The sequence below is a fragment of the Centruroides vittatus genome, unplaced genomic scaffold (genome assembly GCF_030686945.1).
Source record: "Centruroides vittatus isolate TY-2023 unplaced genomic scaffold, ASM3068694v2 contig_347, whole genome shotgun sequence".
Lineage (NCBI taxonomy): Eukaryota > Metazoa > Arthropoda > Arachnida > Scorpiones > Buthidae > Centruroides > Centruroides vittatus.
Window position 1 is genome coordinate 1,835,065 of NW_027122171.1, and position 24,355 is coordinate 1,859,419.

Genomic DNA, 24,355 nt, shown 5'->3' on the forward strand with positions numbered 1-24,355 from the left:
AAATTTTCGTTAGGCTTAAAATTGACGAAAATTCAACGCGAAGCGACACGCAACGGAGAAAAATTCAACACGAAGCGACACGCAATGGAGAAAAATTTGAACATCGGACAGGTTAATGTATTTTTTCGTACATAATGGGTAATCGGAACAAATGACTAAACGGAACAACCCCAGTCCCCAATTGATTCCGATTTTCGACTCTCTACTGTAATAATAATACAAGGGTTCTGAAATATAAATACTGTCCGATCACAGATCCCGGAGCCCCAGCTGGCAAATTTCCAGGAACAGTCTATTTTAGTGCCCTGGGAGGAAAGTGGATCGAATGCAAATCGCTGCGCATTGTTAAGCATTGTTGTTGAACTATAGTTTATCATTATTCTTTCTTTAAAATAGTGCACATTTGTATGGAATTAATTTGATTACGGATCCGACACCTTCTACGAGTTCGGGTAATAAACAATTTCGGAGTCAAAACAAACACATTACTCACAATGTAGGATACTTAATATTATCTGTAAGCAATTTATCCAAATTAATTAATAAGTATAAATTCTAAAAAAAGTAAATTGTTAATACGATATCTATTAAGTTCTAATTTCATTTGCAAATTTGTTTACTGATGTAAACCAACTCATTTTCTGAAGTAACTACCTATTTTCGTAATGGACTTCTAACGTTTAAGGTTCTATCATCCGCTGTCTTATAGTACACTCTTTTAATTTAAAAAAAAAATACCCTTTGATAATTTATTTATTTAAGTAATTTTAGATTTGTTTTATATCTGAAGTTTTGTTTTATTTATTTATTTTTTATGTAAATGAGTTACATAATTACTGTTAAACACATTTGTAGATACGTTATATTGTACATATAATATATATTTAAAAAAATTTCATCGAGTTCATTGTATTGATTTTTTCCTATAAAAAGTATAAATAAGCTATAAATATGCTTATTTAATCAGTTAATAGTAAAGACGAAGATATTAAAAACTAGATTCCTTTACGAATATAATAAAAGAAGGAAAAAAAAAAAAAATAATAATAATATCACTAAACACGGTGCTTGTTGCATAATGCATAGCTGTTTGCGCTTATATGTGATGCCAGTCGAGCCAATATTGTTTTCACAAAGTTGGCAATAAAAATGTTACAATGATCGTTTTCATGTTTTACAGCTTAAAAATTTTTCTGGTACAGCCATGTTTTCTATTATCGGGTTATCGCTTCGAAATTAGGAATACTAAAATAATTATATCGTGAACCCCACATTAAGACCGTTTGCCATTCTTCTACTCTTTTCGTCCTTTCTTTTCGAGAAAATAATATATAAAAAGCACATTTATTAAATGTCAAAGTTGTTGTTTAAAAGAAGAAAGAAATAGGAGAAAACTGAATAGTTATATTGTGTAATGCAATCATTTTATTTGATAGATTTTTTTTTATTTCCTTAGATGATGCGATAGACTGACATTTTATGACAGAATCTATCGCCATCTTGTCTTAAAATACACAATATTTACAGCGATAAATCTCATAAATCCCTTTAAAATTTTCAAATTTTGTTTACATTGCTATGTTGTATAAACACCGTGAATTTTTTGAAAATTTAAAGGTTTATGATTTCCTTTTTTTTGTTTTCAGCTGTAGACATTGATTTCGATATAATTATAAAAAAATGTTATAATTTTTATTTTATTCCAACTATTTAATGAATTTTTATCCATAAAACAAATCAAAATACCAAAATCTTGATATTGATTCTCATAAATTTCAAAATGCTCTTTTAAAAAATTTCTTTTATTAAAAAAATAATAAAAATTGAAATTCCTTTAAACATAAGTTATATATTGTTGCCTTAACTATAAAAATTTATATAAATACAGGGTGGTTATAATTAAAGTTGCACTACTCAGACCTGTCTAGAGCCCGTTCTCGTGGACGTATTTTGATGAAACTTAGTATATATGTTAACGAACCATGGAAAAAAGGAAAATGCAAAAAAAACATTTAGTTCGAATTTTTACCACTAGGTGAAAAATGGCGCATGAAGAACAAGAAACACAAAATGGAAACACACAAAAGGTTTTTATTCACAACATTTGTTTAACGGCCAATCAATTAGCATCAATTACATGTTCAAAACGCCATGTAATTGATGCAAATGGATTGGACATTGATTTCTTTAAAAAATTTGCTGAATCGCTCGCAAATAACACGGTTAACTAACTTTTGGGCATATTGTATTTCATGTTGGCTGTTTAATTGTTGCCAAATATACGAGAAATGGGTATTATGGACGTTTACTAAGACAAGGATTTGTTAGAGAGGAAAGAATTAAACATCATTAAGAATATTCTTTACGATTTTCGTTATTTCTAAAGCAATATCGTATTAATGGTAACGGTACAAACCTCGTTATAACGACTTTATATTAGCATTTCCAATATATTTGTAACGTCGTAAAATGTTGCCAAAATTTTCGGATTTTTTTTTTCGCGTTTTTCAACCCGTATCGATCGATAGTTATGAATTGAGAAAGGCGAAAGAAATTGAGAAATTTTTACGAAAGTTTTAATTTTAAATATGAAATAAGAAATAATAAATAAATATTTATCTAAAAATTTGAAGGTAATTTGGTTGGCCAAATGGGAATTTAATCGGATTGAATTTGGCAACGTGCTAAATTGCTATGGCAACGTGCTAAATCGCTATGGCAACGTGATGGAGTCTAATAAAACTTAATTGATATCGGCACCGAATTAAAAGGCCTTTACTATTGGTTTGATGAATTTATAATAGCGTAAGCATCTTAAACACTAATTCTATTACGAGAAAGCGTAGAAACGAAACTGTGAAATTCATTCGTATTATAGATGCAAACGGATTTTTATTTTATGATCATTTATTAATTTTCGAAAATTTTTCCGGATTATTGTCGGAAGGTAGCGCTTATATGGGAAGATATGGCAACACTTAAAGCGAAATTTCAAATATTAAAATTTTCTAAGGCTAGTAACAAATTTGATTAAAAATTAATCGTATGTACATTATTAATTTCCAGGTTACATTTATTTATTTGATATTACGTAAAATTAATTAAATCAATCACAAATATTTAATAAAATACATCAAATGTTGCCGGAATGCAAAAATTTTCTAATTTCGGAATAAAATTTTAATTAATGTATTCTATTAATCCAATTTATAAAAAAAGATAATAATAATTTATAACTTTTAAAATTATTTAACAAAATTTTATTAACTTTAATAATAATAATAATAATAATAATAACTTTCTCCCAAGCTTTGTCACTCGGTTATGATAATTAATAATAAAAACAATAAAATATTATTATAAATAATAAACAATTGCATTTGTTTATTTAACAAATAAAGGCAAAAAAATTTAAATAATCAAATTTTAGTAAAAATTAAATTAAATTATTTAAACATTTCCTTCCATTAATTGTACTTTATTATTATTTTTTACGGTTTAATTTTTATTAAAATATTTCGGTTTTTAAAGGGAAGAAAATAAAATAAAAAATTATAATTGGAATGCAGGTGACCCACTTTTTGGAAGCGTGCCAAAATGGGCGGAGTTAACCTGCGCAAGCTCGCGTGCTTCTGATTATTTACATATCTCTGGGCGGAGTCTTTTCTCTTTTCTGGCAGAGTGCCAACAACATCTTTAACAGGGCATCCGGTTTTATCCTTTGCAGAATTCTGATTCAGGCAACAGATACAAAAGATGATGGTAAGAATCGTTTTGAAATTTTATGCCCTTCGTTTACTGCACCGACTAAAATCAACTTTATCTATTTTTTATTTATATATGATCAAAAAATGAATCCACAAGCAACCTTTATCCCCACTTTTTTATTCTATATTATTATTTATTTATGTTTTTATAAACACTTTAATAATAGTAATAACTTCCTAAAATGGAATAATAAAAATATTTTTTGTATACATAGTTTTTTTAATAATTGATAACCATTATTTTATAAATTTTTTTCTTTCTTATGTAATAATAATAATAATAATAATAATAATAATAATAATAATAATAATAATAAAAGGTATAATTAATGATTATAATTCTTTTTTAAAAATATTTTAAAGCCTTTAAGTTGTATTAATATATAAAAACTTTTGATGGTCAATAACTTGTATTTATTATTAAATAAATATATAAATATCTCTTTAAATATTAAAGTTTTTTTAAGGTTTATGGTTTGCATTTTTAAAGTAAATTGTTTGAGAATACGAGAAATTAAATATTTATTTTAAAATATGTTTTAAATATTTAATTATTTAAATATTTACAAACGTATAATAATTGTAGATAGTGTTTTTTAGTTATTAAATATTTATATTAGTTTATAAATTATATATACATATATATTCTTTAATTTTATGTTTTTAAGATAAGGATGATGATGATGACGATGATGAAAGTTTATTTATTCAAAATTTTAAGTTAATTTGACGAACTTTTTTATAATTTTAAATAATAATATGGATCTATAATGATGATATCAATAGGAAATGAGTTATTAAACATCCTAAAAACACCCCCAAAACGTATTTATTGATTTTTAAGAATGAAAATATATAATGAAAATAAAAACGATGGTTTTTCTCATCTCTTATATCTTAATTTACATTATATCGTAATCATTATATTGATATATATTATCTAGTTACATATGTACTATATATGTACTATACAGTATATACTGTATATAAAACCTGCTTATGATTAAGTCTGTAATGAAATTTAAGACGAAATATTTATCATTGTAACAAGCTTACTGTTTTGGATTTATGGTAATATTAATCATGACGGAATAAAAAAAGAAAATATAATGAACTTACAATTAGACTCATAATTAATAAGGCCTTTTTTATATATAATATTTAAATCGACATTTATTGAAATCTTAATTTAGTGTCTAGTAGTAGCCTGCTACCTTGTGACAAAATACTAAAACGATCCTATAGAAGAGGTTATAAAAAATAAACGAGCAATATCGTGACAACTTCACAATGCTGGGTTGCTATTTTTAATTTTTTCATTTAAAATATATGCTCTCCACCCCTCAAATTAGTAGTGTCTTGCCTCTATATATCATACTTTTCCTGCTAGCGAGTCATACCGGTGATCTATCTAACTCCTTTTGGGGGAAATATTTGAATTGAACTCCCGGAATTTCCTATTGTTGTCAGAAGTTCGTATCTAATTAATCGGAGCCTCCTGTTCCTAAGCTTTCCATATCTGGTCTTGATTTTCACCTACCTAACTCTGTTCTCGAGCTTAAGGGAGGAGAGACAGACAGACAGACAGACAGGCAGACAAGTCAAAAATCATTAGTACAGTTAGGATGAGTCATAAATAATACGATAAATGCATGGATTGCATAATATAGGAATCATTTTTAGAATACATATTGAGCTTCAAATTCATTTGCATTATCTTTATTTTATTGTTAAGACATTAATGTTAGTGGCAAAACAAATAACTTAAATTCTATAATTTAACCTAAGTGAATATAATACTTTTAAATATTAATATGCAATTCTTATGATTTTTTTTTAATTTTAAATGTTTTATTATAAATATTTAAATTATTTTAAAACTTTTTAAATATAGAAACAGAATCTCATTTAACTGAAATTTTTCAAATACAGAATAAATTCTGTATTTTAAATTATTAATCTTGTAAAATACCTGTATTTAAATATATTTTAATTTTTAAGCTTTGTTGAAAAATTAATGAAAGACGTTTTCTATATTTTTCACAGATATCATTTAAATTTAATCATTTCTTTAATGCTTTTGATTAATAAAAACATTACAGTTACTTTTTTATTACATTAAAATTTTAAAATAAATAATTTAAAAAAGATTTCACTGTAAATATAAGCGTAGAGAGTTTACTGGCACTCGCATATACATAGATATGCAATATTTGTATGCTTATTATTCAATATATTTGCTAAGTAACAAGTTTATATGTATTTAACCGATTCCTGAGTCGTACAGATACTTTTATATGAATATTCAATTTACATATTTGAATATTTTAGCTTTTGTAACTTTATTTTTGATGTATTCTAAGAGTAAGAAAGAAAATCTATGTAATAAACAGTTATTTTCTGACTTAAAAAATATATTTACTTGTTTAAATGATTATAAAATGATTATAAAATTAGTAATTTAATAAAATTCTTCCAATTTGAATTTATTTTAGCCTACGTCTTGAAAGAATTCAGTTATCTATTTTGAATATTAAATTATACCCTTTTATTGATAAGCCTACAAAAATGAAAATATCATAATGTTACATCTACATTTTTATTCGTTTCTTATCTTAATAAGTTACGAGAACATTAGACTTTAATGCGAAATATTTTATTTTGTTTTTGCCTTTTTATCAAGTTAATAGCTATGGCTGCATCGGGAAACATTTTTTAAAAAATTAATAAAAATCTTAAATTTAATTTGAATTATCGTTTAAAAGCGGATGCAAGATTTATTCCTTGTGTTCTCTATCTACTTTTACAGTTATATCTCCCTATGACGTATAAATGAGATAATTGTAACGCGAGTCTTGATTAGCTCTCAAACATATGTAATAAATAGCTGCATGGTAGTAGATTTGAACGGCAGTTTATCAGGTGGTGATTGAATCCACATCCTGTTACAGAAGAAAATATTGCGGTAGCAATTGCTTTGCTCTATTGAAAGACGGGAAAGAACATCAAGCGACAGCAAAAGATGGCTCAATTCGATACTTACACGCAGTCTGTATGGTTGTTTATACGCTGATAATAAGCAAATCACGCTATCAAGTTTCGTTCTTGAATTTTTTAACTGTTATAATGAATTTTGATTAATTTAACTCCATTAATCGTTTCAATTTACTTCCAATTTCGATATTAAAACTAACGTGAAAAGTAACGCTTTGAATTTCGATATTAAAACTAATATCGAAATTCAAAGCGTTACTTTTCACGTTATTTCAATTCAAAAATTTTCACCCTAAAGGAGTTAGATGACCGGCACTCCATTGCTAACAGGAAAAGTATGATTTACAGGGGAAAGACACTAGTAATTTGAGATGGAGAACGCATATTTTAAATCGAATAAATTAAAAATATGATTAAAAATTGCAACCCGTTGATTAAATAATTGCTCGTTACCATTATTTTTCCATTTGATCTACCTTTCTATTTCTGTAAATGCCGATTAGATAGATTACTAATCGCAATTTAGTTTCTAGTGGTGGTAAGTTCTACGGAAGAATCGCATTATTTTGTTTTCTTGTAATTAGTTTTTTCCTAACGGACAGGTCTACTAATTAAAAAAAATTTAGTTTCTTTCGTACTAGTTGCAATAATCCGTATCCGTATACCGACACAGAACGTAGCAAATTGTTTAAGTTCTTTTTGGGAAATTAGTAGAGGAGGGGTTTTCCCTTACGAGTTTTGATATTAGGAAAGAAAAATAAAAATTCTAATAACGACTTTTCAACTGATATAACGGTGGAAAATGTCTCTGTTCTAAGTCACGAAGACATTATCATCGTCGTAACATAATTCTTGCAAGATTTGTGTGTGTCAGACGGATGGCAAACATATTTCTCTCCAATTTTTATTACCTCTTGGAATTCTGCACTTCTAGTAATAAGGATATCGAGGAAGAAAAAATCAATTTCTATGATATAGAAGTGATAAAAAGTAAATTAGATAGAATTTTTAATAGTTTAATAAAATACTTTTCAATTTAATCTCGTAGATAATTGATCTAGAGGTTCGGAATTGCAAAATTTCTACGCCGGTTAGAGAGTGGATTGCTAGATTATCCAATGATATATTTACGTGGCGTGTTCGTGTCACTTTATTTGATACGAGTGATTTTTATTTATTTATTTTATCACCTTATAAATGTTTGCGCAAACGATTTTATCGCCTGTTCAATATGCATATAGGTATATAGTTACGATTGCGATCGATCGATATCGTTAGAAGTAAGTCGTTTCGGGTTAATCGGGATTATGGTAATTACGATCGTAACTATTAATCGATCGGTCATTAATGCTTTAATTGCGATCAATTTTTGTCTACTGATTAATCTGTAGGGGAACTGTAGGGAATGCGGGAATATCTCATTAAGGAGCCGTTCAATAAGAGCTTAGTGACATTAGTTCGCGCTGCTACATTAACTGCACCGAACATTTACCCTCTATTTTAATGATTAAGGGTTCTTTAGAATTCAATTTTTTCCACTTATAACGAGAATTTTTCTTTATTTTTGAATTCTTTTATTAGTTAAACAGTATATTTTTATCGAATGTCGAAGAACTGAACAAATAAAAAGAAAGAAAATTTACTTGTTAAATAATTTATATATTATTTAACGTTTCACTCGAAAATATTTTATATTTATATTACAGATTTTAATGTTTTAAGTTATAATTTAAATGTTATTCTCGAAATACAAAGAATAATTGATTGTCGCGTAATATCAAAATAGGAATTCAGTTCAAGTGCTTAATTTTAATTATAAAATGCTACAAAATAATTCTTTAAATGCGCTATTTTTCACTTTACATCCACATGTTTCTATAATCTTTTCAATCTTCTATATATAAATGTATAAATCATGCACTTTCATCCTTTCGATAATCGAATACGACTGTTCTAGAATACGACTACGACCGATCGAATACGACTTTCTGTTGTAGAAACTATTCTTTCCAATGACATATTATATAATTAATTATAACAGTTGTTATCGTCTCAGGATCATTCGAATATTAAAAAAATGTAGTGAAACCAGTATATATTAGATAAAATTCATACGTACTTTTTAACCTAACGCACAATCTAAACCATTTACTAACAATTTAATATAAAAGCGAGTATAACTTTTATAATCAGAAAAATATCATCCCGGAAGAGTAAAAACTCGCTGGAGATTACTTCTTTATTAATGAATTTCCTCTACAGGAAATTAAACTCGAGATCTTGGCGTAAACAATTTCATTTATATGCATAAAATTCTACAAGAATTGTTGCATATAAATGAAACATATAAATTTATTTTTTCAGAAATAAGCTATTTTTATTCATATATATATATATATATATTAATTACGGGAATTCTGTTTTGCAATATCTTCTTTAATAATATCCAGCATGAAAATTATTTTCAAATTGGAATTTAAGAAAATTCTTTCCCTTTTTCTAGTTATATATAACGACTTTTTCGTTTTTCTAAGCTGGTAGAGTCTTTCTTAGTTCGATCGAACCGACAGTTTTTTTACATTCGCCACTCCATCTTCCTTTACTATAATCCCATAACGTGCAAAATAAGAACTTGAAGAGTTTCTTCTACGTAAGAAAGATCCGTCTTGTATTAAAGAACCTATAAATTTAAAAATAAAATTTGTTTAAAATGTATTAAGTCACCTTTATGTAAAAAAAATCGGGATTATTGATCGACGGTTTAATTATTATCGCTTATCTTTGTCCATAGATGAATCTAATTGATAATTTTTTCGGGGAGGGGGGACTCGATTAACTCGTCTCTACTTCACCGTCCTATCTGACTGGAAAGGAAATAGAATCGACGAGTGAAGTTTGTTTAGGTGATTATCATCAGAAGAAAAAAACGTTATTCCTCGATCTGTATCTTATCTATTATCGTAAAGGTTGCGTGTGATATTGTAATTATTTCTTTAAATAAATTTCGAAAAATAATTTAACGTACATTCAGTTTTTTTAGAATAAAATTTTAAATGGTGGTAGAATTTAGAAAAGTTCGATTTTTTAAAAAAACTTTAGATTTAAAAGAACGTACCGTATTTTCCGGAGTATAATGCGTACCCCGTTTACAGAAAGTATTTCTCGGAAAAAACATATTAAATACGGCATATTAACATTACGATAGATTGTTTATAAGTTCAGTCTTTTTAAAATGTAAGGCTTAATGGGGCTGTAATTTGAAAAAACTGTAGATCTATACATTCCCACTGTCTGTCTGTCCTTCGTTAAACTGAAGAATGTAGTTATATACATGAAAAGCATGACCAGATATAGAAAGCATAGGGGTAGCGGGTCCCGATTAACTATACATTTATTTCCGGTCTTTACCGGAAGTTACGTGATTTCAATTCGAAACGTTTCCCCCAAAAGAAGTTTGATAAATGACTGGCACGACTCTATTGCTAACGGGAAAAGTACAATATAGAGGGGAAGACACAAGTAATTTGAGGTGGAGAGCATATATTTTAAATGAAATAAATTAAAATATGATTAAAAATTGCAACCCGGCATTGTAACCATGTCACAATAAATAATTGCTCGTTTAACCTTAAAATTGTTCAACTGGTTTAATCATAAATGCTCTCGGTAATTAATTTTTCGTATCGAAATTAACGACATTAAACCATTCTAATGCCTAAATGTCTATCCGAAGGAGCGAATATATATATATATATTTGAATAGTATCGTTAATATACCTACATTTCATAAAAGCATTTAATATTAAATTCATTTCCGTAATTGATTCGACCTATATTAAATACATGTTCCAAAATAGATTTGCAATTGGTGCGGAGTAATAACGGAAAAAATCCAACAAACGAGTTGCTTTACTTTCCCGGCAACATTTGGTGTCACCATCCGTTACGATAGTTTATTAAATAGAACTTTTTATATTTTTATTATTATAAAATGGCAAAAAGCTTAGTTTTGAGAATAGGAATGGGTTTTATAAAAAGAAAAAATTGTAAATGCTAATAACGAATAAAATTGTCAGTAATTCCGACCATACTGGAGATATGACAGACAACACCCTTTATCTCCCCACCCTCGACCTTTAACCGCCAAAATTTAATAGCATTGATCCTCCTAATACATAATACTCTCTGCAAAATTTCAGAAATTTTCGATAAAAAGCACGGGCGTTATTAAGCTTTAAAGAGGTTGAACAAAATCGTACCCCCTTACACACAAGCAAACATCCATCCATCCATACATAAAAAAACCCCGTATTTATTTATTTTTTATTTTGCATTTCTCTACGTTTGAAAGTCACCCGAGTCCAAAAATGTAAAATTTTTTGGGAGGTTATTTTTTGACCTATTGCCATACTTTTCCTCTGTTATATATAACAACCGGGAAAGTAACAAACGGGTTTAATTGAACCCCATTAAAAATGCCATTTAATTTTTAAAAAATATGAAATTTTAAGATTTATATCAAATACTTTGATGACACTTATTTGTCCTTTTTATGGCTCTGGAAACTAATCCGTATAAAATAGATTATTATTAATTGATCCTTATAAGGATCTCTGTTCACTTTTTCCCCTTTTTTTTCTTAAAGATCCAAGCTTTTTTGGCCCTTTATTATTTAGCTATTTATATAAAATCGTGTGGGTCCATCCGGAAAAATTTCCGCTCTGCAAACGAAGCGGATCTTCAAACTGAGTGATACTTCTTACGGTATAGATAGAATTATTTCAGTGATGCGAAACAAAATACGTCACACGCGTAATAAAATGGCAATAATTTTAAAAGTCGATTATTCATTTAAAAGAAATAAAACTTTAAAAATACGAATATCATTTATATTTCTTCATTTTTCACCTTAAATAAGAAAAAATGGCGGAAAATCCGTTGATTTCGATGTCTGTTACAGAGTCTGTCCATGAATTCAAGTTTTTGGATTGGAACAAAATTCCTGTGATTTAAATATTAATTTCAATTATACTATTTAATTAAAGCAAAATTTCGTCTATTAAGATACTTAATAGACGCGAAATAATGATTATTTCATTAAAAATAAAGCCAAAATTATATAAAATTAAAAGTAAAAAGTGTGCATTTTTTGCAATTAACCTACATCAAAAATCATTTAATTATATGCATGTTAAGTGTGGAAATATAATACTCTTAAGCATTGAAATTCATTTAAACTATTTTTTTCGGTTCGAATGTAATAAATTAAATTTGACGATAGAAAAAACAATAAAAGTGAATCTTTTGATCCCTATTTAACTCTTGTCGGAAGAATTAAACGTAGAAAATTTGTAGTGTTACAACTTTTTTATTTTATTTTTCGTCTCATAAAAGGATCTTTTGGATGAAATTTATGAATCTAAACAAGATTTGTGTCATTGTATTCCTTTATAAATCACCATCTATTTTATTCGAAATTGTCTCGAAATGGCAATTTTTGCCAAACGTTGAAGCATCATTTTTGAAGAAGAATCGCATCAATTGATTTATGTCTTTAATGCTCTATTTTTTTTTCTTCTCTCCCCTCTCTACTCGCGGTTCCTTAACATAAAAAAATGAATAATAAGGTCTACTCTACCGCCATAAATTAATTTATTAATAAATCAAGTACATTTTTTTGCTTAATACAATATTTGCAGATAAGTTCTCTAGCAATCTCGCATCTTATCTAGCTTTTATATATACACGAATGTACTCTACTGTACCTATGCTTTTTGAAAAGTCGCATCTTTAACTTTACCTGCATAACTCTTAATATCAATATTTATCCATTTCTCGCTACTAATATGACGTAACATGACGTCAATTTCTGATGACAGTCGCGCAATTGCTATCCGTTCAGCCTAAGGGGGCAAACAGATTGCGTACCTTCTGCACTTTCCACGTTATTATTGGTCTTTGCTTCTAGTAATCCGTCTGGGGGGAGAATAAAATCCACCAATTCTAATACTCGAGTAGACTTTCAAAGAACATAATTCAAAACTTAAAGATGTCGAGAATAAATATGAAAAGTGTGAAAACTATTTTTACTAATATCATCCTTCTTAACTCCTTAAATAAACTATATATATATATATATATATAATATAATATATATATTATATATATATATATATATATTTAGTTATCATTAAATGAAAAAATTACAATTAACAGCGGATCAATTGAATAAATTTAAACCCGTGCATGAACGATAATAGTTAGATAAATGGATAACTATTTCTGTGATACCAATTATTGGACTGGACTCGCTAGTCATTAAGACAGTCACCAATTTAGATCATTTTTCACATTGCGAATGGCTACCAGTGACCTTTCTCTTAGGTTTTATGCAGATTGCTTCTTCTAAATTCATTTAAAAAGTATAATTTATATCAATTTTTCTCCTTTCCTTTCAATGACTTTTGTATTGTTGCGGTCGGAATTATTTTACTACGTAATTAAAAAGCATTTTATGTTAAAGTTTTTGCTTAATTTATATTTTTGATAAGTCGTAATTATCAATTTACAGAGGTTGTTTTACGTTCCGCAGGGATTACACTTCTTTGTTCTTCGCCATTTTGTAATTTTCAGAGGAAAATCTGTCGCTGTATGCATCGATTTTCTACAGATTTTTCTTACTTTAATAGGTAGAAAACAATAAAATATTGATGATATTAGATTTATATAATGGAAAAAATGTGTTAGAAATTTAAAGATTTTAATTTATTACAAGAAATTTAACTAAAATATAGATAGAAAACAAAATATTATAGAAAATAACTTATATACGAATCCATCTAAATATTGTTCTATACATAATGTAGGTGTACCGATAATAAATTTGGCTTTAAATACGTGAAATTTTAGCAAAATAATTTGCATAAAAGAATACACAAATAGCTTTCTAACGGGTTAGTTGTTATTTATTTATATAGTATTATGTTTGAATTTAATAATACGAGTTGTCGGTTATTGTTTCGTATAATATTTTATAAAATTGTATATTTATAAATGAAATTCTCGTTAACAACACGAATAAATGTAGCAAGTAAAACTTAATTTTATAATAACGATATTAAAAAAACTCGAACCCAAAATCAGCATAATTTTCAACGTAGTTGCATTGTTATATACATATACGGTCGAACCTCTAACAACGAACACCTGTACACGGCAGTCATTTTTCCAGGAACGTTTCAGGGAGGTTTGTTTTATTAGGAGGATTGACGCTATTAAATTTTGGTGGTTAAAGATCGAGGGGGCGAGGAGATAAAGAGGGTCACGTGTCATATCTCGAGTAGGGTCAGACTTAATGACGATTTTACTGATTATTAGCATTTACAATTTATTTTTTTATAAAACCCACTCCAACCCTCAAATACTTAAAAATATACAAGTTCCTTTTAGTAAAATATCGTTACAGATGGCGCCAGTAAATGCTGTCGAGAAAGTTAAGCAACTCTACTGGAATTTTTGTTTTTTTTCTTTCTTTTTGTTTTTGGCCGTCTTTCGGAGGTTCGACCGTATTGTGTTTTAGCTGTAACAATGTAATTTTTCAAGCAAAACTTTGCTACAAAGTGGATTTAATAGGCTAAATGAATTGCGATTCCAAATTTCTAATCTTGTTATCCTTAATGCATGTATTAAGCGCCTAATGGAAACAATAAGTAGTTCCTAAAAGTAGCCACGTCTTCTTGTTAGTTTAAAGAAATAATACAATCATGGACGCTGCACTTGTCATAATAAACAGCTCTTCACATCCAGACAAAATTTCATTTGAATTTTTTTTATTTTTTATTTTTTACTTAAACATAATTTATTATGAAAACGAAGGAACCAAAAAGTGTTTTTGTCTCTTCGAAACTTCACCTTTTCCCCCTACTTTTTAGTACTTATAAATGCTTCTATAGCATTAATATATTTTTTAAAATTTGATTTTATATATAGTGTAATAATAGTTCTGTTTACATGTTACATTATCATTACATCCTAAATACAGTAGAACCTGCAAACAGCTGCCATTTTCCGGGAACTTCTTTTTAAACAAAAATAAATACAAAGGAACCTCCAAATAACGGTTACCTCCGAACGAGGGTAATTTTTCGTATTCCCTTAAATGGTCGTTGTTTAGAGGTTTGAATATGTATATATATATTTTTAATAGAGAATAGTTCGGATCAACATCAAGTTTGTTTTTAGAAAAAGAATTTCGGATTTTTACAGTAAATTTGTTTTAAAACTTATTTAAAATTTACTTAATTTTAAAGAAAATATTAATTTAAAAAATTTTTTCCCGTTAAACTTCTTTAAATTGTATAAGAGTGTCTTTTTTTGCTTGGATTAAATGTGAAATATATATTTTTTTTAAAGTTTGGTTGGAAACTGGATCGAAATATTTTTCTTAAAATAGATATTTTTTTACAAAATTTTATTTTGAGAAATATATATATATATATATATATATATATAAAGTCAGGAAATAAAGGGATAAAAGTAATAATTTACTTAGAATTAATGACTTTTTAGAATATAAATATGCAAATTTTTTAATGTCGTGATGTATTTTAAGAGGTTATTCGTTTAAAATTATAATCATAATTCTCTTATCTTACAGAAATTTTTCTTTTCTTTTTACTTTATAGATCCGCTTAATGTATTAAAAACATTTACAATTTAAAAGCTTCTATAATACAATCGAACTCGCAACAGCGGCCATTTTTTTCAGGAATTTATTTATTTTCGAGTAAAATTGCATACAAAATAACCTTCAAACAACGGCCGTGTTTTATGATCCCGTCAGTGGCCGTTATTCACAGGTTTGACTGTGTATAGATTCGTCATTTTCGTTTTAAGGTGTGTTTTAAGGGTGTATTTAAAGCTATTTGTTAAAAATTAAATTAAATGTGTATATATTTTTTTGTTGGAATTTAAAAAAAAATTAAAGTCGATAAGGATAAAAATATATAGAAAGAATGTAAGAATCGATAAATGATAGGTTATATTACAGAGGAACAGTTGATAAGACGTCAGAACTGAGATATCGATCAGGTCTTTCAAGCATCAACAAGAAATCGAAGATTATCATTAATTTAAAATTTGAAATATTTTAATAATAAAAAAAGAATGTTAACCCGATAATCAAGTGAAAGTTGCTTTTAAGAAGGTATAGTAATTTCTAAATACAACGAGCAATTATTTATTGTGACATGTTCACAATGCCGGGCTGCAATTTTTAATTTATTTCATTTAAAATATATGCTTTCCACCCCAAATTAGTAGTGGCTTCCCCTGTAATCATACTTTTCCTGTTAGCAATAGAGTCGTGAAGGTCATCTATTTAACTAGCACCTTTCGAGAGAAAATATTTGAATTGAAATAACGTGACTTCCGTTGAAAACCGGAAATTCGCATATAATTAATCGGGATCTGCTACTCCCAAGGTTTCCATGTCCGGTCTCGGTTTTTATCTATGAAACATCATTTTCAAAATTAAGAAAGGACAGGCAAACGGACGACAATGAAAATTTATAGGTCTACAGCTTTTTCATATTGCAGCCCTATTATTGCTTTGGGTTTTACAGTTATAGGGTTATTCCGTGCACTTTTTTCTATAGTTATTGGATTAAATTCTACAGTACAACTGGGTTATTCTATACATTTTATTTCGATTTTATCCATTCATGTTTAGGGCATAACCCTATAGAAATAGGTTTAATTTTAAATATATATATATATATATATATATTTTTAAAGTTATTTTTAAATGTAAACCGCATTTTGTTTTGAATTTGAATAAATTTAAAATTTCAATTATTTATTGAATTTTATAAATACTTAAATAACGGAACCAGTTTTTAAAATGTAAAATATATATTTATGTTACTAGAGAAAAATTGATTAATTGATTTAAAAAATAAAATACGCAAGCATTAGATTAGGTGTGGAAGTTTGTAATTGAAGTATCAATCCCTCTGACATATGTTTTAACTAGTCTAGTTTGGAGTGTACACTTTACACTTATCATATTAAAAAAAATCTTCGAGTGTATGTTAAAAAGCACGCGTAAGTGATTTTTTACAATTAGCAATCTCGGTTAGTCTAATCTGCAGATACGCGACTGCAACAATTTCCTCCCTCCCGTTACCATGACGACACGCAAAGAGCCCATTCATTGTTCCGTAGCGGTGACGATAAATGTTTGCAGATGTCTCGGAAGATACCTTCGACTCGCAATGACATCTTGCCGTTTGTTCCTTTTAACTTAAAAATTCTTTCGATTACTCAATGTTTATGTATTTTCTAATAAAGATTATTAGGAATTTATATAAACAACGGAGGAAATTCATCTCTCCTGGGCCGACAGATAGATGCGTTTGTAATTAAACCAGTCATATTTGACCTTCTATCGACTAATTACACGTAACTACTCCATCTTTCATGCGTAACAAATTAATCCGCAGTGTTATTTACATTATGTATCGTGTCGGAATCAAGTACTCTAAACGTCGATTGGATTTAGTTTGGACACCTGAAATCTGAATTCGATTTTCCTCTTTTTTTCATAAGGAACGAACGTAAAATTAAAAATGGAATCTTCAATTTAACAAACAACTATTTATTGTGACATCGTCACTATGTCTGGCTGCAATTTTTAATCATAATTTAAATTATATGCTCTCCATCTCAAATTAGTAGTGTCCTGCCCCTATAAATCATACTCTTCCTGCTATCAATGGAGCCGTGACAGTCATCTATCTAATTCCTTTCGCGGGAAATTTTTGAATTGAATTCGCGTGACTTCCGGTCTAGATCCAAATTTCGTATATAGTTAATCGGGACTTCCTGCCCCAAATCTTTCTATACTTTGTTTTGACTTTTATCTATCTAACTTCGTTCTCGAGATTAAGGAAGGTGGAACAGACATCTGACTGAAGACAGTTGGAATTTGTAGGTCTACAATTTTTTCAAATTGCAACCCAATTATATTTTAGTCATTCGTAGAAATGAATCGAGACCATATTTCAACAATAATTATGAGAAATTTTAAAAGGTTTTTGTTGTATAGTTTTCCACATTACTGATAAATATAACTCATACATTTCTTTCCCCTCATTTTTGTTGGTGAAATCATTACTTTACAGCTTAAAATTCGGTTACTTTTTTATCTTTTCAAAAGGAAAACTTACGAGTCGTATATTTTCAGATTATACGGGAAAGTATTATCCTATAATTTTTCGAATTTTCTAAAGCTTTGGCTAACTCCGATAATTCTGATTGTTTATTTTTGTTCTTTAATCTTTTTAGAAGTAGTATTTTTGATCATTTTTGAATTTGTCGAGTTTTCACGGCACTTCTGAAGTGAATTTCTTCTATGCGAAATGGTATCGACGATCAGCTCGGCTAAAAATCTAGTTTTTACTTTTCCGGATGTTATACCATAACAGAGGGAAAGTATGGGGATCGGTCAAAAAATGACTCCCAAGATTTTTACATTTTTGGACTCGGGACACCTCGAAACGTCCAAAAATGCAAAAAATTCGGAGATTTCTTCTGTATATATGGACGATTTTTGTATGTGTGTATGGGGGCACGATTTTGTTCAACCTCTTTAAAGCTTAATAACGCCCGTGCTTTTTATCGAAAATTTCTGAAATTTTGGAGGGAGGATTATGTATTAGGAGGATCAATGCTATTAAATTTTGGTGGTTAAAGTTTGAGGGGTGGGAGATAAAGGGTGTTGTCTATCTCCAGTAGAGTCGGACTTACTAACAATTTATTGGTTATTAGCATTTACAATTTTTTTTATAAAACCATTCCTTACTTTGAAAATTAAGCTTTTTGCCATTTTATAGTAGTTAAAAATATAAAAAGTTTTTTTGGATAAAATATCGTAACAGTGGCGCTATCAAATGCTACCCGGGGAAGTTAAGCGACTTGTTGCTGGATTTTTTCTTTTTAGTGTACGTATCTTAAATTATGACCGATGTTGTTATTGTTTATAGCAATAATTAGTTAGTAGATTAAAGATGAAAGTTTTGATAAACCTTTCCAACTTACATTCAAGCGATTCTTAACGAAAGGATTAGTTAGAAATGTTTGTTTTCTACCTATAGTGGATTAAATTCTAGATTTCTTGACGGATTGGTTTCGTCCTAATTGCCTTTTAAGTTTAATGAACGATGGTTGCTAATCCGTTACTTTACTGCGCTTTAATGGACACCCGAAAGTATCGTATTTAATATAGAGACCAAGAATTTGAACTTCTCTCTAAATAAATCGAAATTCTCTCCTACTATACGCGGGCCAATGTTTTTAAAATGTTTCTGCTTACCAAATTTTAGGTTTGTTTACGTAGAGAAGCTTTGGCACGCTCCTTAGTAAAAAGCTTCTCTATGTAGTAAAGCCTTACACTTAGATAAAAAAAATTTACGAATTATGAATTGAAAAACCCATGTAATTTATCAGTATGGTGCAAAACAGGGTCTAAAATATATTATTTGCATATCTTAAAACCCGTAAATTACGTATTTTAAACGCGTTGTATGTAATCTTTTTCGTATTAATCTGTCTAATGGACAAAAAAATATACACGCTGACATTTAATGATACGTAATCTAGAGTTAAAAAATTATATAATTTACAAAAATATAACGTTAAAAATGGTTTGAAAAATACGTAATTTACGGGTTGAAAATTTATGTAAATGGCGAAGAAACTGCTTCTAAAAATCGATATATAATGTGTCGTAGTATAGTTACTCGATACTGAATTTATTTAGGTTCTATAATTTATAAATTTAAAAAAATATATACATATACATTTTATATTTAAATTTGTTTTAAAAATAACAGATTAAAGCAATTTGAAAAAATTTTAGACCTATAAATTCCCACTGCCTGTTTGTCTCTCCTTTTCTAATCTCGAGAATTCAGTTAGATGAAAGTCCTGATTAACTATAGCAGGTCTTGGTTAACTATGTACAAATTGAAGTCATGTTATTTCAATTCAAAATTTCCTCTTGAAAGGAATTAGATAGATGATAGGCACGACTCTGTTCCTAATAGGAATAGTATGATTTACAGGGGCAAGACTACTAATTTGAGGTGGAGAGCATATATTTTAAATGAAATAAATTAAAAATATGAGTAAAAATTGCAACCCGGCATTGTAACCATGTCACAATAAAATAATTGCTGGTTTATTTTCAGAATTTAAATAAAAAATATTTTTACAAAGAATTATTTAAGTATGAAAAAAGCGCTTAATTATGGAATTTCACGTGAATAACTTTTATTAAGAAAAGTAGTTTTTGAAACAAGTAGGAAAAAAGAAACAAAAACCTAAGTTTTTTGTTAATAAATAAAATTTTCAATGAAGAAACAACATAAAAAATTTCACGAAATCATCTAGAAGGGAAAATTATATAATTGGGATATTTTTTTAACTCGGTTGATCTTCTTCCATTTTCTTTTATTTACTAAAATAAACTGTTTTTCAGCATTACGGATGTTTTTACTAACGACATAGTCTAGCCAAAACTACGAAAATATATTTAAATTCGCATTTTTACAATAATAATAAAAGGAAACCGTCGTTTTCTATTGTATTTGCTATTATTATTTGCAATATTTCAACGAGGAAACAATTTAAACGTAATCGTAGAAAATAACTGCGATGCATTATGGAAAGAATATGATAACAAATGAGTACAAATGAGCTACGTTGAGAATAGGAACGGTTAATATAAGGGGAAATAAGAACTTGTCATAAATTTTAATCGAAAATTTAAAAAAATAATAAATCACTGGCAGAAATATTGTTTTTCTTACTTTCTTTTTCCAAACATACGATACAGATGTACGTGATCTCAATGTTGCAGTTTTCTGAATTTAAATATAAAGATAGAAAAACAAAAGTTACAAGTAATATTATTTTCAGTTTTTTGAGAGGGGAAAAAATTACAAATCGTGGAATAATTGAATACTATCGTTATTGAATTTAGAATTTTAGTTTATGTTCTTTTTGTTTTTCTCTTGTTTCATTCAAGAAACTGTAGAAATTCTTGTATCTCATATTACTCACTGCAGTAGCCAATTTATTTTCTTTATCATATATATATATATATTATATTTCTCTACATCGGTAAAAAAAGTAGTTTGTATTTAAAGCTTTAAGTAAAAAGTGTATTGGTAATTAGATTGTTCTTTAAATGAACTAAATTTGAATTTTTCTATGCTGTAAAAAGTTCTAATTTAATTAGAAATTTATTTTCTTAATGAAGTTTTTGAAAAAATATTGCATTATTATATACGTGGGCTTTTAAACCGACACATCGAAGAGTTCCCCCTCGAAAATTATCATAAAAAACACATTTAAATCAAGTCGTCTCTAACGTAGCCATTTAAAATGAGGCCCTAATCCAATCTTACGTGTAAATTTGACGTTGAATTTACAGAATTATTTAACAATCTCGAAGTAAAATGTAACGTGCCAAGCTATTTCCTCTTTCCTATTTCTTCCAGGTTTTTTGGGGGATTTATTATAGGGAAGCTCAATTTCTGTAATATCTCCTATCTCCAGATAGGTTCGTGGTGACAAACACATGTGGATTAGCTTATAAAGCATGGAAATTGGTTACCAAGACAACGTTAATGACGGCATTGGAATGATGATTTGTAATTTCTAGATTTAACTAGATTTCTAGTTAAAGAATTAATATTAACCCATACAAATATCAAATATGAAAAAGTCCTTTCAATATATAATATTATTTTTTTCAAAAAACTGATCAGAACGTTTATTTTTCAAGAGTAAAATTTATTCATTGCAGATTTTTTTAGTACGAAAGTCATTTTCCCTATTATTAAATAAAATGTAAGAAAGATAAGATTAGTTTTATTGTGAGGTTTTATCGAATGGTTTATTTCTACTTGGTCTACTTTAAATTATTTCCTTCCAGTTTCTTCAATTTTCGATGAGTAAATATTTACTAGAGTTTTACTTTTTTTCTATGAAGATTTTGAACAATTTTTAAAACAGCAAAAGAAGGGAAAAAATTACTTTTTTTCTATTTTATAAGTATGAGAAGTAAATTGAGAAATATAGAAACTCGCGATTATTAGAAACAGAAAAGGAAAAAATAAAGCAAGTTTTCATTTATTCTAAACTTATATAAGAATAAATTTGTTCATATTTTAATAAATTAAATATTTAATTCAAAAATTTTCTTCTGAAAGAGTTAGATGACCAGCACGACTCTATCGCTGACAGGGAAAGTATTGATCTACAGGGGCAAGACATACTAGTAATTTGAGGTGGAGAGCATATCTTTTATATTAAATAAATTAAAAATATCATTAAAAGTTGCAGGTTGGCGTTGTGACCATGTCACAATGAAATAATTGCTTGTTTTGTATTCGATTCTTTGAATTAACCCTCGTATCAATCAATTCGAACGACGTTTTAATTTAAAAATTGAGATTAAAGGCAATTAATTATGCAAATTTTGTTGTTATTTAGTTAATGTAAAATACTCTTTGTACGTAATTTAAACAGAACGAAGTTTTCAGAAGTTACGAATTCGCTTTTGATTTTTTTTTTTTTTTTTTTTTTTTTTTTGTGCAACGTGTAGATTGGGTTTGCACAATAGAAATTGTTAGTTTGTCTTTTCTTTGCTAAAAATATCCATTTATCTAAATATTGTTCACTTATCGAGTGAGATTATCTTAAGAGATTCTGTCAAAGTTGTCTTTTATAAAGAACAGAATTTGTTAAGGAATCAATATCGTCAAATATAGCCGCAAATTACTGATGGAAACTTTAATTTTTGTGTAAAAAATCTAAAGTTTCTTCAACTTCTTTGAAAAGAAATACTCAAAATGTTTTCGTTAAAATTAAATATAAGTAGGCCTAATTAAAGAATTATAATAAACGCTTTTCCATTATTGAAGCTCTGTAAAGCTACTTTGAAAAAATTGTAGACCTATAAATTCCCACTGTTTGTCTGTCCTTTCTTAATCTCGAGAACGGTGTTACATGGATAAAATTCAAAGCCAGATATGGAACGATTAGGTCAGGAAGCCTAGAGTAACTATATACTATAACTTCTGGTTTAGACAGGAAGCCACGTGATTTCGATTCAAAAACTTTTCCCAGAACGGAATTACATAGATTACCAGCACGACTCTGTTGTTATCAGGAAAAGTGTGATTTACAGCCACTCCTAATTTGAGGTGGAGAGCATGTATTTTAAATTAAATAAATTAAAAATTGCAATCCGGTATTGTGACGGGCTGGCTGGTCTTACCAGAAGGACCGTACATAATCAATGGACAAATACAAAGTTGAATTTACACTCGTAAATCTATTTAATTTCGATGAAATATGAGAAATTTCTGAAGGTTTACGATTTAATTTCGTCGTGTAAGAAAAAACAATAGTTGATGCGCCTGTTTGATTCGTATTTTAATAAAATGCATCAACATCCTAATCGAATATTTCTTTTGATTATTCACTAGCTTTGCATTTACTCCGTTAGTCGTGAAAAATTCACTGCAGTGAAATTTGAAATTTAAAATTTTATTTTATTCAAATTACATTGAAATATAAAATTTTATCGTAATAGGTCTGTAAAGAGTTTATATATTTCATAAGTCTACCACACGATATATGTAGATCGGAGAAAGACTTAAAATTTTATCGAAATCAATTCAAAATTATACTATTTTTTACCAAAATAAAGAACTGAAATATTTAATTGGGCTGAAATTGAAAAAAATTCCCACTGTCTTCCGTGAGTTAGATGAAAGCCGAGACCTTATATAGAAAGCTTAGATTTTTTAAAAATATATATAAATAGAAACATGGTAAATTATCATTTCAATAGTTCTATCTGTTCTATAGTTTTCTCGGTAGTTTTCAACTCTTATAAAGATCGTATTACAGACTTAAATCGGTTCAAATATTCCCCCTTCGATAAAAATCCGTATAGGTTTCGAAATACCATAAAAAAGCTAAAAATATATCCGGAGGATTACTGTTCTCGTGATGTCTCTTCTCTTCTGTTAGGTAAGCCAAGGCAGTTTCTGCACATCCACAAAATATATTCACTAATCTGTCTCCAGTTTTTATAACCTAGCCTCGGTCAGGTGAGATAAGATCCAGAAAACATTTTTCAATTAATTTCCAATTCGACAAAACAGTGCTTTTTTAAAATTTATTTGTCTAAAAACGTGAAATATATTAATCGCATTACTTGGTAATTAAAAAGACAGTCAACTCAATGGAAGGTTCCAACTTATCGATTAATTGGGCTGCAGTTTGAAAAATTGTAGACCTATAAATTCCCATTGACTGCCTGTCCTTTAAACTCAACGGGGTTGCATAGATGAAAGTCGAGACCAGATATGGAAAGATTAGGGGCAGGAGGCTCTGATTAACTATTACACGTGAATTTAGTTCAAAAATGTTCCTCTGTAAAGAGTTAGATGATCGGTATTATTTTATAGCTGACAGAGAAAGTATGATTTACAGGGGCAAGACTCTACAAATTT

At 28.2% G+C, this 24,355-nt stretch overlaps 1 protein-coding gene across 3 annotated transcripts in view; it reads left to right on the top strand.

Moving 5' to 3' along the window:
• Positions 1–2,716: 2,716 nt before the first annotated feature.
• LOC136974308 (uncharacterized) overlaps positions 2,717–24,355 on the top strand; it is a 290,946-nt gene continuing 269,307 nt past the window's right edge. For 2 of the 3 annotated variants that reach the window (XR_010880624.1, XM_067269149.1), the window contains exon 1: positions 3,548–3,762. The gene's annotated coding sequence lies outside the window, so the exon portion shown is untranslated. Of the gene's footprint in view, positions 2,806–3,547; positions 3,763–24,355 lie in introns of those variants that run through there. The other variant, XM_067269150.1, reaches the window with a different exon arrangement.